Source organism: Narcine bancroftii, chromosome 4 (genome assembly GCF_036971445.1).
Source record: "Narcine bancroftii isolate sNarBan1 chromosome 4, sNarBan1.hap1, whole genome shotgun sequence".
Classification (NCBI taxonomy): Eukaryota; Metazoa; Chordata; class Chondrichthyes; order Torpediniformes; family Narcinidae; genus Narcine; species Narcine bancroftii.
The window spans coordinates 24,737,164-24,749,298 of NC_091472.1; the positions used below are offsets into that span (position 1 = coordinate 24,737,164).

The following is a 12,135-nucleotide window of genomic DNA, read 5'->3' on the forward strand; positions in this document are numbered from 1 at the left end:
TCTTATCCCTTCACATTCATAGTATTTTTATTCTTCCTTTTATGTATTAATAATACTTAAATTGCTGTTGGTATGCTTTATGTACAGCAACTGCAGCAAGAATTTCAACGCTTCTATACATTGTAGATGTATATGACAAACTTCATTCACTCTACTCTGTTCACATTAATGCCTTCACTCTCAGGAAATTGTCTCTCTCGTCCTCTTACAATTACATCAATGCAATTTTTTCCCCCTTTCTATTCCGGCATTTAACTTTTGAATTTGAATTGTATTCTGTAGCCCACTACGAAATAAGTTGAGAACAACCAGGTCCTTTCCTTGTAACTTGACAGTCATATTAGTCAGGATTCTATTCCTCTGACTGGGCTGGATTCAGATCCAGGCTCATCAAGTACAGGAAAAGCTGTAGGCGACACTATATTGCATGGACATGATCAATACAATGGAAAACAGCCAGTTGAAATGGTAGGAATTTAACAGGAATGGAAAATATCAAATTGGTATTGAAATGTTGCATTGAGTTGTCAAATAATTAACTGGCAGAAAGATACGATCCTTCCATCAATTATTGTTATGCAACTAAAGTATCAAAAGGCACAAAAGCCAGAACAAAATCAGAGCTCAAAAATGAAGCATTTTGGGGAAAATCCATGTGGCAACTCATTCATATTTATACCATATAAAAAATATACTTGTCATTCAATCTCAGTTCTTTAAATGACAACACACAAAAGTTACCTAAATTGTTTAATGCTATTTTTTATGTGGAACTAAAATTTCCCTTCAGCTTCAATTTTTTATAACATACAAGACCCATTTCTGCCATCTCACCAGGTTTTTTTTTGCTGCATTGAATGCCCCAAATTGATTTTACTCTGACTACCATCAGCATATCCCTTGCAAGATTTCTAATTAGTTTTGGCTGGTTGACATAATCTGAGTTAGTATTGAAAGTTGCCCTTTGAAAATATTGCACTATTTTCAAACAACAGTGATAGAAAATATAGCAAACACAGGTTTTTTTTTCTTTCACAGCCTTCTAAAATTAATAGCATGAAAGGATGGAGCATTATGTGTAGCTTAGTGCATCGATGCACTTTACTGCCTTCTTTCTAATCATCTGAATACATTTTGCTGTATTTTGATGATTAATGTTGCAATATTTTTTGCCTAGATCTGCTGCCAAACCACTTACAACCAGTTGACTTATTTTTGGGTGGAATAAAGACAGATACTGCAAAAAACATTAAACTATTGCATGGAATATTTTGGATTTTACAGGCACTTTTGTTGCTCCACAATGATCACATTTAAATGTTACTCTTTTACAGTCTGAAATTTGAGGGCGATAGATAGAAGGTCGGTGGAGTCAGGTCAACTGATAAAGTGTGACCTGCAACCTGCAGTACAAACACCAAGGTCATCTCCAACAATGGCAGATATTGGGACATCCATATATCTTGGCAGAATCCATATAAATACATAGAACATTACAGTACAGTGCATACACTTCATCCCACGACGTTATGCCAACCTACTTCACAACCATCTAAATCTTCCCTACCTCACACCCAAAACCCTCTACTTTTCTCACATCATGTGCCTATATAAGATCTTTTAAATGCCGCTGTTGTATGCATTCCAGGAACCCATCACTCTGTGTAAAAACAAACCAAAAAAAACCTCTGATGTCTTCCCTAAACTTTCCTCCATTCACCTTAAATAGATGTCATCTGGTATTTGCTACTGCCTCCCTGGAAAAAAGGTGAAGGCTGTTCACTCTATCGATATCCTTCAAACTCTTATACACCTCTATTAAGTCATCTCTCATCCTTTGTCTCTAAGAGACAATTTTAGTTTAGTCAATTTTGTATCATAAGGCATGTGGTGCAATGCAAGCAACATCTCCTCTCCACCTTCTATATCTTTCCTGTAAAGAGTAGGGGTTGAGCAGCATCAGTGGGAGTTTAAAAAAGTCAATCCCACCCTCCCTGTCCTCTTCATGCTCTCCACTATCTGGTGATGAAGATTTACAGCCTGAAACATTGACCATTCCTTTTCTACCATTGATGTAGCTCAACCCACAAGTTTCTCCATTTGCCCTTTCTTAGTTACCCAAAGCAGGTTCAGTGTCAGTATTTGTTACAATTCTCCCTTTTTATATTATATTCAATGAATACAAGCCCAATCACGTCTATGTAAGGAAGTTATCAATCAGAAATTTTGTCAAATAAAATTATTTCTCTTGAGAAGAAAGGAATAATGTGCAAAAATCAACAATGCATTGTTCATCAGTTATTTTCCTCATTGCCACTGATCCCATGCATTTACCACAGAATCAGTTTATTTCCCTACACCTAAACACACCCTTAAGCAAGTTCTGGGACCCGAGAGGCAGGAAATTTTAAATTTAGAAAATCCAAGTTAGCTTCAGTTGACACGAGGGAGAAATACTTCAATTATTTTGGGACGATTGCAGAATGAACAACCAATTCATTGCCATCGCATTTTATGAACAATAATGTCTCCAAACTAACCTGGACATGAGCATATTGTTTGGTGCCACATGTGGATCCTTGTAGAATATTAAAAGTCCTTGAATCAATTGCACTCAACATGGTAGAGCCCCAAATGGTTTATATGATCATTCTTCAAAGTGAAGAACACCAAAGAATAATTTAATGTTGCTTAATACACAGATGTTGCCTCCAAGATGGCCCTTTAAATAGGTAATATTGACCATCACTAACTTCTCTTTCCAAACTTTTCAATATCTACAGTCCAACTTAATTAGCTTTACTGCCACAACTTATGCATAATGAAAATCTCAACACGAATTCATCAATATCAGGCATGGCAAAGGGATGTAAAAATATACTGAGCAAATACTTCGGTTTCTTCAGCTAAAATATTAATTTATTTTCCTACAGTCAATCCATTCCATCCATGGCACCTAATAGCCTGAATACGCCTGAGACTGTCGGATCTCAGAAGTTAAGCAGGCTCAGGACTGGTCAGCACTTGGAGGGGAGACCGCCGAGGAACACCAGGTGCTGTAGGTTTCTGTGAGGGGCGCGGGTCAAAGTGGAAACTCTCTGCCTGCCTTACGGAAGACAAAAGTTAAAGAATTTCATACATGTTACATTCTAAATGTAGTATTACATGACAATAATGGAATCGTTACCTTATTTTGCTATATTAGTCAGAACTTTGGATGGTACTGGAAACTGGGAAAATAAACATTCATAAAAGGAGCTGATGTAACTGCGCCTCAAAACTGCAACGTGGCAGAGTTGCTTCTTCCTAACAACTGTAACTTTAGTAGCTCAAAAAGGACTGAGTTGGTCATCTCCACACACCAAGAAAGTAGACAAGATCAATGCCAAAAAAGTGTTATTCATTTAAAAGGAAGGTATGGAAATTTAGCAGTCACTAAGGCACAAAAATGGCCTGGTTGTCCAAAACACACTCTTGATTGGTGGTATAGCAAAAACAGTGCAGATGTGACGTTTGGAGTTTTAATTTATAGAAATTGGAGTAAGGCATTAATAGATCATTAGTTTTAAAGTTAGACAATTTCCAATGGTTAGGCCGATAAACATATTGGCATGGCACCACCAAAAGACAAAATCCAAGTTCTATACCGCTGGAATCCATACTGTTGGGAGTGCCATCTTTGGATGGATTTTTAAAGCCTCATCTGCTCTGAGGTGAACATACAAAGATCAAAAGGCCCCACTTTTAAGAGGAGCAGTGAGTTTACTTGATCTCTCAATCAGCATCACCAAGACAGATATGGTTAAAGTCCTCAGTGTACAGGTTAGCTGCCATGTGGTTTCCAAACTGCCCTTGGATGTGAAGTGCAATGGGATATTCTGTGGTCGTGAAATAATTGCTCCTGGGATATTATAAACTAATTATCAGACATACTAAAGGGGGCAGATACACTCAAAGCAAGGTTTACAGCTGGGGCTCAAACAAATAATGATTATTCTATAAAAATTAATGTATAGGAGAAAAAAAAAATCACCCAACTCTTGTGATGAGCCAATCATTAAATTGTATTTTTTTAAAAAAGTAAATCAGTTCTTGTATTCGCATAAAGTGGTACATTATTTTCTAGAAATGCTACATTCAGAGAATGCCTGTGATTGATCATATTATTTTAGCTTTAAAAAAAAATTCAATACAAAAGTAATTTAATCTTGATCATATCAATCAGGTCAATTTACAAACTTGCAGCTCATCCTTCAGGCTACTGATATCTCAAAAGAATGGACAAGAATATCTGAGAACAAGATGTCGGAGCGGAATCAGGTCATTCGGCTTTAGTGGGTTCGTTCCTCTGTTCACATCATGGAGGGTGTATTTTTCTTCTCAAACCCATTCTCCTGCATTCTCTCTGTAATCTTTGGCTCCCTAACTAATTAAGAAACTATCAACCTCCCCTTTAAATATATCCAATGACTTGACCTCCAGATTCATGATTGCTCTCTCAAAGTAATTTATTAAAAAACATTGATTCAACTCATGCCATTTCGAAAAGAACTCAAAACACAAAGTTAATTCTAACTGAAGATTTGATATTACAATTGAACATTTACCCATTATATACCATTCGGCTCTTGTTCCAGAATGGCCTGAATATTGTACTTACTTCAAAGATTATGAAGCCTTCAGTTTAGAGGAACAGCAATTGACATCTTACAGCATCATTTACCCACAGCACATCACAGAGGTATTAGCAAAATTTGATACGGAGCCATGTGAAATATTAATGAAGACAACCAAAAGCTTGGTCAGGGATTTAGGTTTGAAAAAAACACCCTGGAGGTGGCAAGAGAGTACTTAAGCAGTTGAAGACAGAGTAAATAGTGACAATCTTGATAATATGAGTAAAATGCAAAAGTTTGCACTCATTTTCATGTTTTACCAGAGGTAAAATACAGGATTCTGTTGACACTGTGATAAAGTGAAAAAAAAAACACACGAATGCTGGAGAAACTCAGCAGGTCAAACAATGCCTTTATGTAGCCAAGGTAAAGACACATCACCAACATTTCGGGCTTGAGCCCTTCATCAAGGTGTGGGTGAACATGAGAGAATCACATTTTACCTTGTTCAGCACTTTCGTTTTTCACTCTTGTCCACTGCAAAGCTCTGCAAAATCTCTTCAAGGGATGCCGATGTTAAATAATATTTTTTTAAAACTACAATCATATTATATTTCGGGACGATCAAGAGGCCAGAATAGGATTGCACAAAGCCATGAAAGTTACATGGTTAAAGGAGAATACAGAGATAATGAACAGTGAAACCTTGCCAGAATTTTACAATAAGGAGAAAAGTTAAGGCCTTGCGTAACCAAAAGCCAATGGAAATCAGCGATCCCAAGGACAATGGTTGGAAGGGAGTTTGTAATGTGGTGCTTGAGCAAAGAGGTTCAATTACTGGATGAGTACCTGAGGTCAAGAAGTGCTGGCTCAAACTCCAGGGTGACAAGAGATGGGATGTAAAATGCAAGTAATTAAATTAAATTAGCATTAGTGCACTACACAGTTTGAAGAGCTGCAATTAAAGTATGTTGTTTTTTGGTTTCAGCTTCTGAGGCAATTAAAGCTGTACAAAGTTCAGCTCGGTCTTTTTTGCGACAAACATCTTTGAATTCATCACGAAAGAATTTTAAAAAGTCAGTGAAGGTCATCTCACTTAGTTTAATGTCTGGTTGTTTCTTCTCTCGGACGTCACCTTCTTCTGCCCGGGTTTTAGCTCGTGTAGCTTTTCCTTCAGTCATTTCTTCAAAATTTTCAGACTCAAGTATAATTAGAGAAATAATAAAGATCTTTCTGACTTCTGTGAAGTTAGTTCAAAGGTGGATACAGGTTAAAAATAGTATATTTTATGGAGCAAAAACCAAAACGTGTTCACTCCATGAGCGCCACCTGGAGACTCCTAGTGCACTACACAAAAGTGCTGGAGAAACTCAGCAGGTCACACACCATCTACAGAAAGTAAAAGGCAGTCAATCTTTCATACCTGAGCCCTTCATCAGGAATGTCTAAAATCTGACAGACATGCGAAAAAATGTGCAGAGAGGGGTTCTGGCAATCAGTATTTGTTCAAACCTACGGGGGGGGGTTGTAGGTTAATTGGGTGCAATTGGACGGCATGGGCTTGTGGACTGAAACGGCCTGTTACAGTGCTGGATTTCAAAATTTAAAATTTAAAAACCCTGAAAATCTACACTATCCCACTGGAACTTTCTTGTTCACCAATGGCCTCCATGGAAGGGATTCTGTCACGTCCTGTGTGCATTGCCTCCTTGATGCTTGGGTCAAGGATGTCTAGGAGGTGTTACAGAATATTCTGAAAGGAGAGAATGGTGGTCCATATTGGTACCAACATGGGCAAGATGGGGGTCTTGCAGTACAACAGCAGGACCTCTAGAGTTCTAATCTCAGTATTTCTCCCAGTGCCAATGTGCTATTGAGGGTAGGAATATGAAGGTTTTGACAAAGAGCTGGTGCAAGAGAGAGGGCTTCAGTTTTTAAGGACATTGGCAACTCCTCTGAGCAAAGGCATCCTGGGTGAAGAGATCCAGTTTTAAATGAACTGGAAGGGGACAGATTTTTTTTTTTACAGGGAGACTTGCTACTGTTCTCAGGACGGTTTAAATTAGTTAGGTGTAGAGGTTGTGACAGAGAATGACAGTGCAAATGTTGCAAGGTTGAGTCGTGTATCTCGGAAAGATTGGGTTTATTTTCACAGTAACATAGGAGGCAAATGGTGACATTACAGAGATCTACAAAATGATGAGACGTAGATAGAATAGTCAGGATCTCTTTCTCAGGCCAGGAAGAAGTCCGAGAACACGAATCAGTCCTCATCGAGGGCTCAGCAGTGGAGAGGCTCAGGATCTTTAAATTCCTGGGTGTCAACATCTCCAAGGATCTGTCGTGGAGCATCAATGTTCAAGCAATAACGAAGAAGGTTCACCAGTGCCTGCACTTTATGAGGAGTTTGAGGAGATTCAGCATGTCACCTAAGACTCTCGAAACGTCTACAGGAGTACCATGGAGAGCAGTTTAGCTGGTTATATCACTGACTGGTATGGAGGTTGCAATGCTCAGGATGGAAAAAAAAAGCTCGAGGGTTATTAAATCAGCCTGCGACATCACAGACACCAGTCTTCACTCCATCGATGATATCTCCAAGAGGTGGCATCTTAAGAAAGCAGCTTCTATCCTCAAGGACTTCCACCACCCAGGCCATGCCCTCTTCACCATCGGGCAAAGGGTACAGGAGCCAAAAGACGATCAGATTCCTGAATAAACAATGAAGCGCGGACAATGCCTTACTTTGACCTTGCATTGCACTATTTGTATTTATTTTGGAAGGCAGTTTATATTAACGTTTGCACTGTGAGGCTGCCACAGAACAACAAATGTTGTGACATGTTCATAGTTCAGAGCAGGAGGGAACAGATTTAAGGTGAGGGTAGAAATATTATTAAAAATGTTCTTTAAAGATCTTTTTATTGATGTCAACACAAAGGATGACCAATATTTGGAACGAGCTGTCAGAGGAGGAAGTGGAAACAGCTGCTACAATCTGTAAAAGGTACTTGGATATGAAAGTGGAGGTAAACAGGTCTAATACAAGCAAATAAAATGAGTGCAGTTAAGCAGTGTGGTTAGCATGGATGAGGTGGGCCATAGAGGCCTGTCACCATGCTGTGTGTTCCCATGATGCTGCACTGTCAGAGTGTTGCCTTTCAGATGAACCCTGCGATACAACTACCAATGGCTGTTCTTGTAATTGGTGGATAGCACAGAAGGCAAAAGCAGAATATGAAATCCTTCCATATTAGGCAGTCCTTTGGGTTTAAGGATGAAACCATTCTGGTTTTGTGGGTTCTTGACTGGCTCATAGAGCACATGTGGGTAAACCAAGGGCTTGACCATAAATGGGGCAGGTGATACATGCTGTGGGGGGGGGGGGGGTGAATCTATGAAATAGTGTTGTTTCTGCTGCTCATGCAGGGTTCTCCTGTGCCCCAGAAGTATGGGGCTAGGGAGCGACAAAAAAATGGATCCATCATCACCAACTTTGAGAGACCGTTTTCCCTTGGAGCTACCTGCAATTTCAAATTCACATACATTCTTTTTGTTCAAATCCCAGTCTGGAGGGTTGAGCATTTAATGGAGGATATAATCCTAATGGGTGCTGCACAGGAAGAGGCAGACCTTTTGAATAAGACATTTAACTGAAACCAGGCTCTCTAATTGCTAGTCCCATGAAATGCTTCCTTGCTCAGATCTATAAAATCACTTCAAGCTCCATAGAAACTCTTAAGAACTTTCTGACCAGGGGAGGAATCACGCGATGGAGTAGTGGGCGGTAGGAGAATACCAGCCCTCTCCAGAAAAGAAGGAAAAATGTGAAAAAAACGCAAAGCTGCAGACACACAAATCAGGTGTGGAGAAAATGGCACCCAAGAAATAAAAGCCAAAAACAATGGGAAGAAAAGAAGAAAGAAAGACGCCGGAAGAGAAAGGTTGAAGGCCTTACCTGCACAAAAAAGCAGGGACCCGCTGTGGAAAGAGGAGCCCACTCCGCGAGGTTAGTGGAAACCCCGCAGGGACGCAACCTACCGAATGCAGGACTGCAAAGATGGCTCACGGAGCCAAACAGGGATGCGCAACTGCACACGACAAGGAGAACACCGACGGGAGGGGGACCAGCTGTGGAGTTTCACTCCACAGCACAAACAGCTGAGAGAGGCCCGACAGCAGGGCTCCCAGCTGGAAGATAAAGAAAGCAACGGGAACGGGAGGGGTGAGAAAGAAAAAAGGAAACTAGAGACACAACAGATAACCAGCCCCGAAGAAGAGGACCAACATCAAGACACCATGGAAAAAAAAATACCCAACAAACTAAGACAAGCACCTCAACAAGAAAGTCAGAAGAGACACAGATACAAGGAAGAGAAATAGAAGACACAAACCCAAGAGCAGATACAGAAGAAGAACACCAAGCTCTGCACAGAGGAATAGGAGGTAAAATGAATGGACAGTACATAGATTTAAAAAATTTTCAAGAATAAATGAAAGCATTAAAAGAATGGCTGACACTAGAATTTAGTGAAATGAAAAGAAAAATGAAAAGTACAGAAGAAAAAGTGAGTAGAATAGAGCTGGTCATGACAGATGTAGGGAAAAGATTAGAAAATGTGGAAGAACGTGTAATGGCGGTAGAAATGGAAGTGAACGACTTAAAAAGAAAATTGGAAGAGAGTGACAAAAAAGTTAAAGAAACGCATGAGTTGTTAGCTCAGAAGAGGATATAAAAAGAACTTTCTGACCAGAAGCTTCCCCCCCACCCCCAACGAACCTAAAAGATACAAAAAGCTAGAATGGAAATTATACAACTGCATAACAATATATAGGGCATCATTTTAAAATAAGATCATTAAGCTTGTATGAAATATTAAAAGCCAAATATTTGAATCAAGGCAAAGAATTATTTGATTAAGGCAGAATTCGGGTGTCTGACGTGTAAGAATCAGTAGATGCTATTTTTCAAGACACTCATGAGTTGAAGTGTTATGCAGCTCAAGCTAAAAAAAAGTATTATTTTGAATAATTATGCCAAATACCCAGTCTTCTGAGGTTCTTTGAAATTATGTCCCAGCATAAGCAGCTCCATAAAATAAATCTTACCAAAAGAGGCCTAGTATTTTCCATTGTTGATGTTGTATGTTTCTGACAATTGCCAGTGTTTTGAAAATGTATAATTATTACAAGCATGAATAAAATAAAATTTAATTTACTTGCCATCAGAAATAGTTATGCAATGAATAGATCCAGTCTGTCATAGGTTTTTACATCAGATCATTTTGGCTGTTGATACCATAAATTTCTTTTAAAAATATTAGTAGCACTGAGAACACATTCCCCAGATTTTTGTTGCAACCAAAAATATTTTGTGCCAAATGGCAAGAGTGCCAGTAAAACGTACACTATTCAAGAGGTGGGATGGGGAAAGTGGATTTTAACGGTTCTGGAAAAAAAAAATCTTTAGAAAGCTGCACAGTTAATTTCTCATATATTGAGCCTGTTCTGTTCTCACTGCAAAATACTCATCTAATTGTAGAATTCAAAAATCCAATGCATACATAAAAGTAAAATTTTCAATAGCATATTGCTCCCTTGAAAGGCATGACTGCCACATTGCCAGCTTTCTTCACCATACATGAAACACTTTCCTACAAACTGTCCTATCATTTGACAAAGCATTGACTAGCTGCTCCAACTGTCAGTGTAAAACTAGTCACTGTCATCTTTCTTCCACCAAATTGTGTAATCAAAACCTCCTTGTTTTAAAAATGCAATTCCTTTTGGCTGCCTTCCTTAATCCTGTCTACAATAACAAAAACGCAACACCCGTGACCAGATTTGAAGGAGATTACAAACTTCTTTTGTTAATCCACGTTAGATCTTTCTCAATGGCTGCAGCAACATTTCTATAGATCGTTAACTGTAAAGAGTGAAGGGGGGGTGGGGGAAAGGGGGCCATCGGTCAGTCCTTCCATGGGAAGCAGCTAGTTAGCAAATAAAGGTAAATAATTTTGGAAAAAAAAAGACTCTGCTTGATAACGGCACCTCTATTGTCAGGCTGCACTGAATTTGCCTGGGTGGTTTGCAAGCTCTTGCCTTATTCAATGCTGTGTATACTTGATCACCACAAGACTGCAGTAATGCAAGGAACAAAGCCGCCCATTACAATCTCCACCTGCAATTCACCATTCTGCAACATTTTAAAGGTCTCTGCAAATGCATACCTTTGTGCAGTGTGAGTTCCAGTCTGCGCCTCAAGACAAAGCAAATGTTTTACTTCCAACCGAAGGCTCTACTATTCAGCTGCAACTGAACCTATGAGTTTACTGCACAAAGTCGTCAGAGACCCCTGTTCCGAGTACTAGCTTTGGAAGAAAGTGTTCAGTGCATGAATGAAAAAGTGGAGCGATCTCTCAGCACCCTCTGACTGCGGCTGCCATGGGTACTCCAGCTTCCTGCCACTGAAAAGTTGCTGTCGTAATTGGATGTTGGCTTAAATAAAACCTTCAGTCTCTTTAAAAATAGACCACATCAAGACCCGAGGATCAATACAGCAGGAGATCATCTTTACCAGATCATTTAGCTTCAAGAGGGGATTTCCAATGCTTTGTAGCTGCTTCTGAAACACTGAAATTTCTACAACTGAAAAATGATTTTCATTTCACAACACTGAAGCTGCACCAAATCTGAATCGAGAACATGTTGATGCACTTTCATCCCTTAGGAAGTGTGGGGTAAGGAGTTCCTTTTTCTCACTCGGTCAAGTGTTTAAAAAACGGCATGACTGCATCGAAATTTAAGAACGGTTATAGTGGGTTTTTAAAAAATACCAGTGTTCATTCTTAAAGAGACTGTCATCACTTATGTTATGAAAGTGTTTCTACAATTTTTTTTAAACCATATTACCGGAGGTGAAAATTACAGATGCAACTAATTTAGTAGAAACTGCAAGACTGGAAGAATCCTTTGAACGATGAGCAGTTTTGCATATCTTTCTTAGAGAAATACAAAATCTTTTACTGACAACATTAAGAACAAAAGCCTTCTCAAAAGCAAATTGAAATGTTTCTACTGGCATGTTCTTAAAAACTGGAAAGGAAAATAAATGTAAATACTAAAGTGAATATATGAATTTGGATATACCCATTACATCCTTGAGCATTTTGAAATCTGCAGCAAGTCAAATGGGAGCATCATAGGGAATGTGTAGAAATTATTTTGAAAATGACTGAATGATTGATCAAGAAAACTGAAGGTAATTTTGAGTATTCATTACTTACTTCATTATAGTTAAACCTTGGCACACAGTTGCTAGAATAGTGCTAACATTGTCCAGTTGAAAAATGGGCATCTCTGCTATCAATGAAGCAGAGGAAGTGAGAATCCAAGGAGAGAAAGAAGACAGAGAGGAATCTATTCTTGCTTTACTGGGAATTATAGGAACAATTCTAAATCTTCTTGTGATCATATTTGTGTACATCTATACAACATTCTGAATGCATAGTGGTTGATG

At 38.9% G+C, this 12,135-nt stretch overlaps 1 protein-coding gene across 1 annotated transcript in view; it reads right to left on the minus strand.

Annotated features, from left to right (window-relative positions):
- birc6 (baculoviral IAP repeat containing 6) overlaps positions 1-12,135 on the minus strand; it is a gene marked incomplete at its 5' end in the record, with an annotated part of 290,465 nt that overhangs the window by 42,067 nt on the left and 236,263 nt on the right. The gene's annotated exons all lie outside the window — the stretch shown is intronic.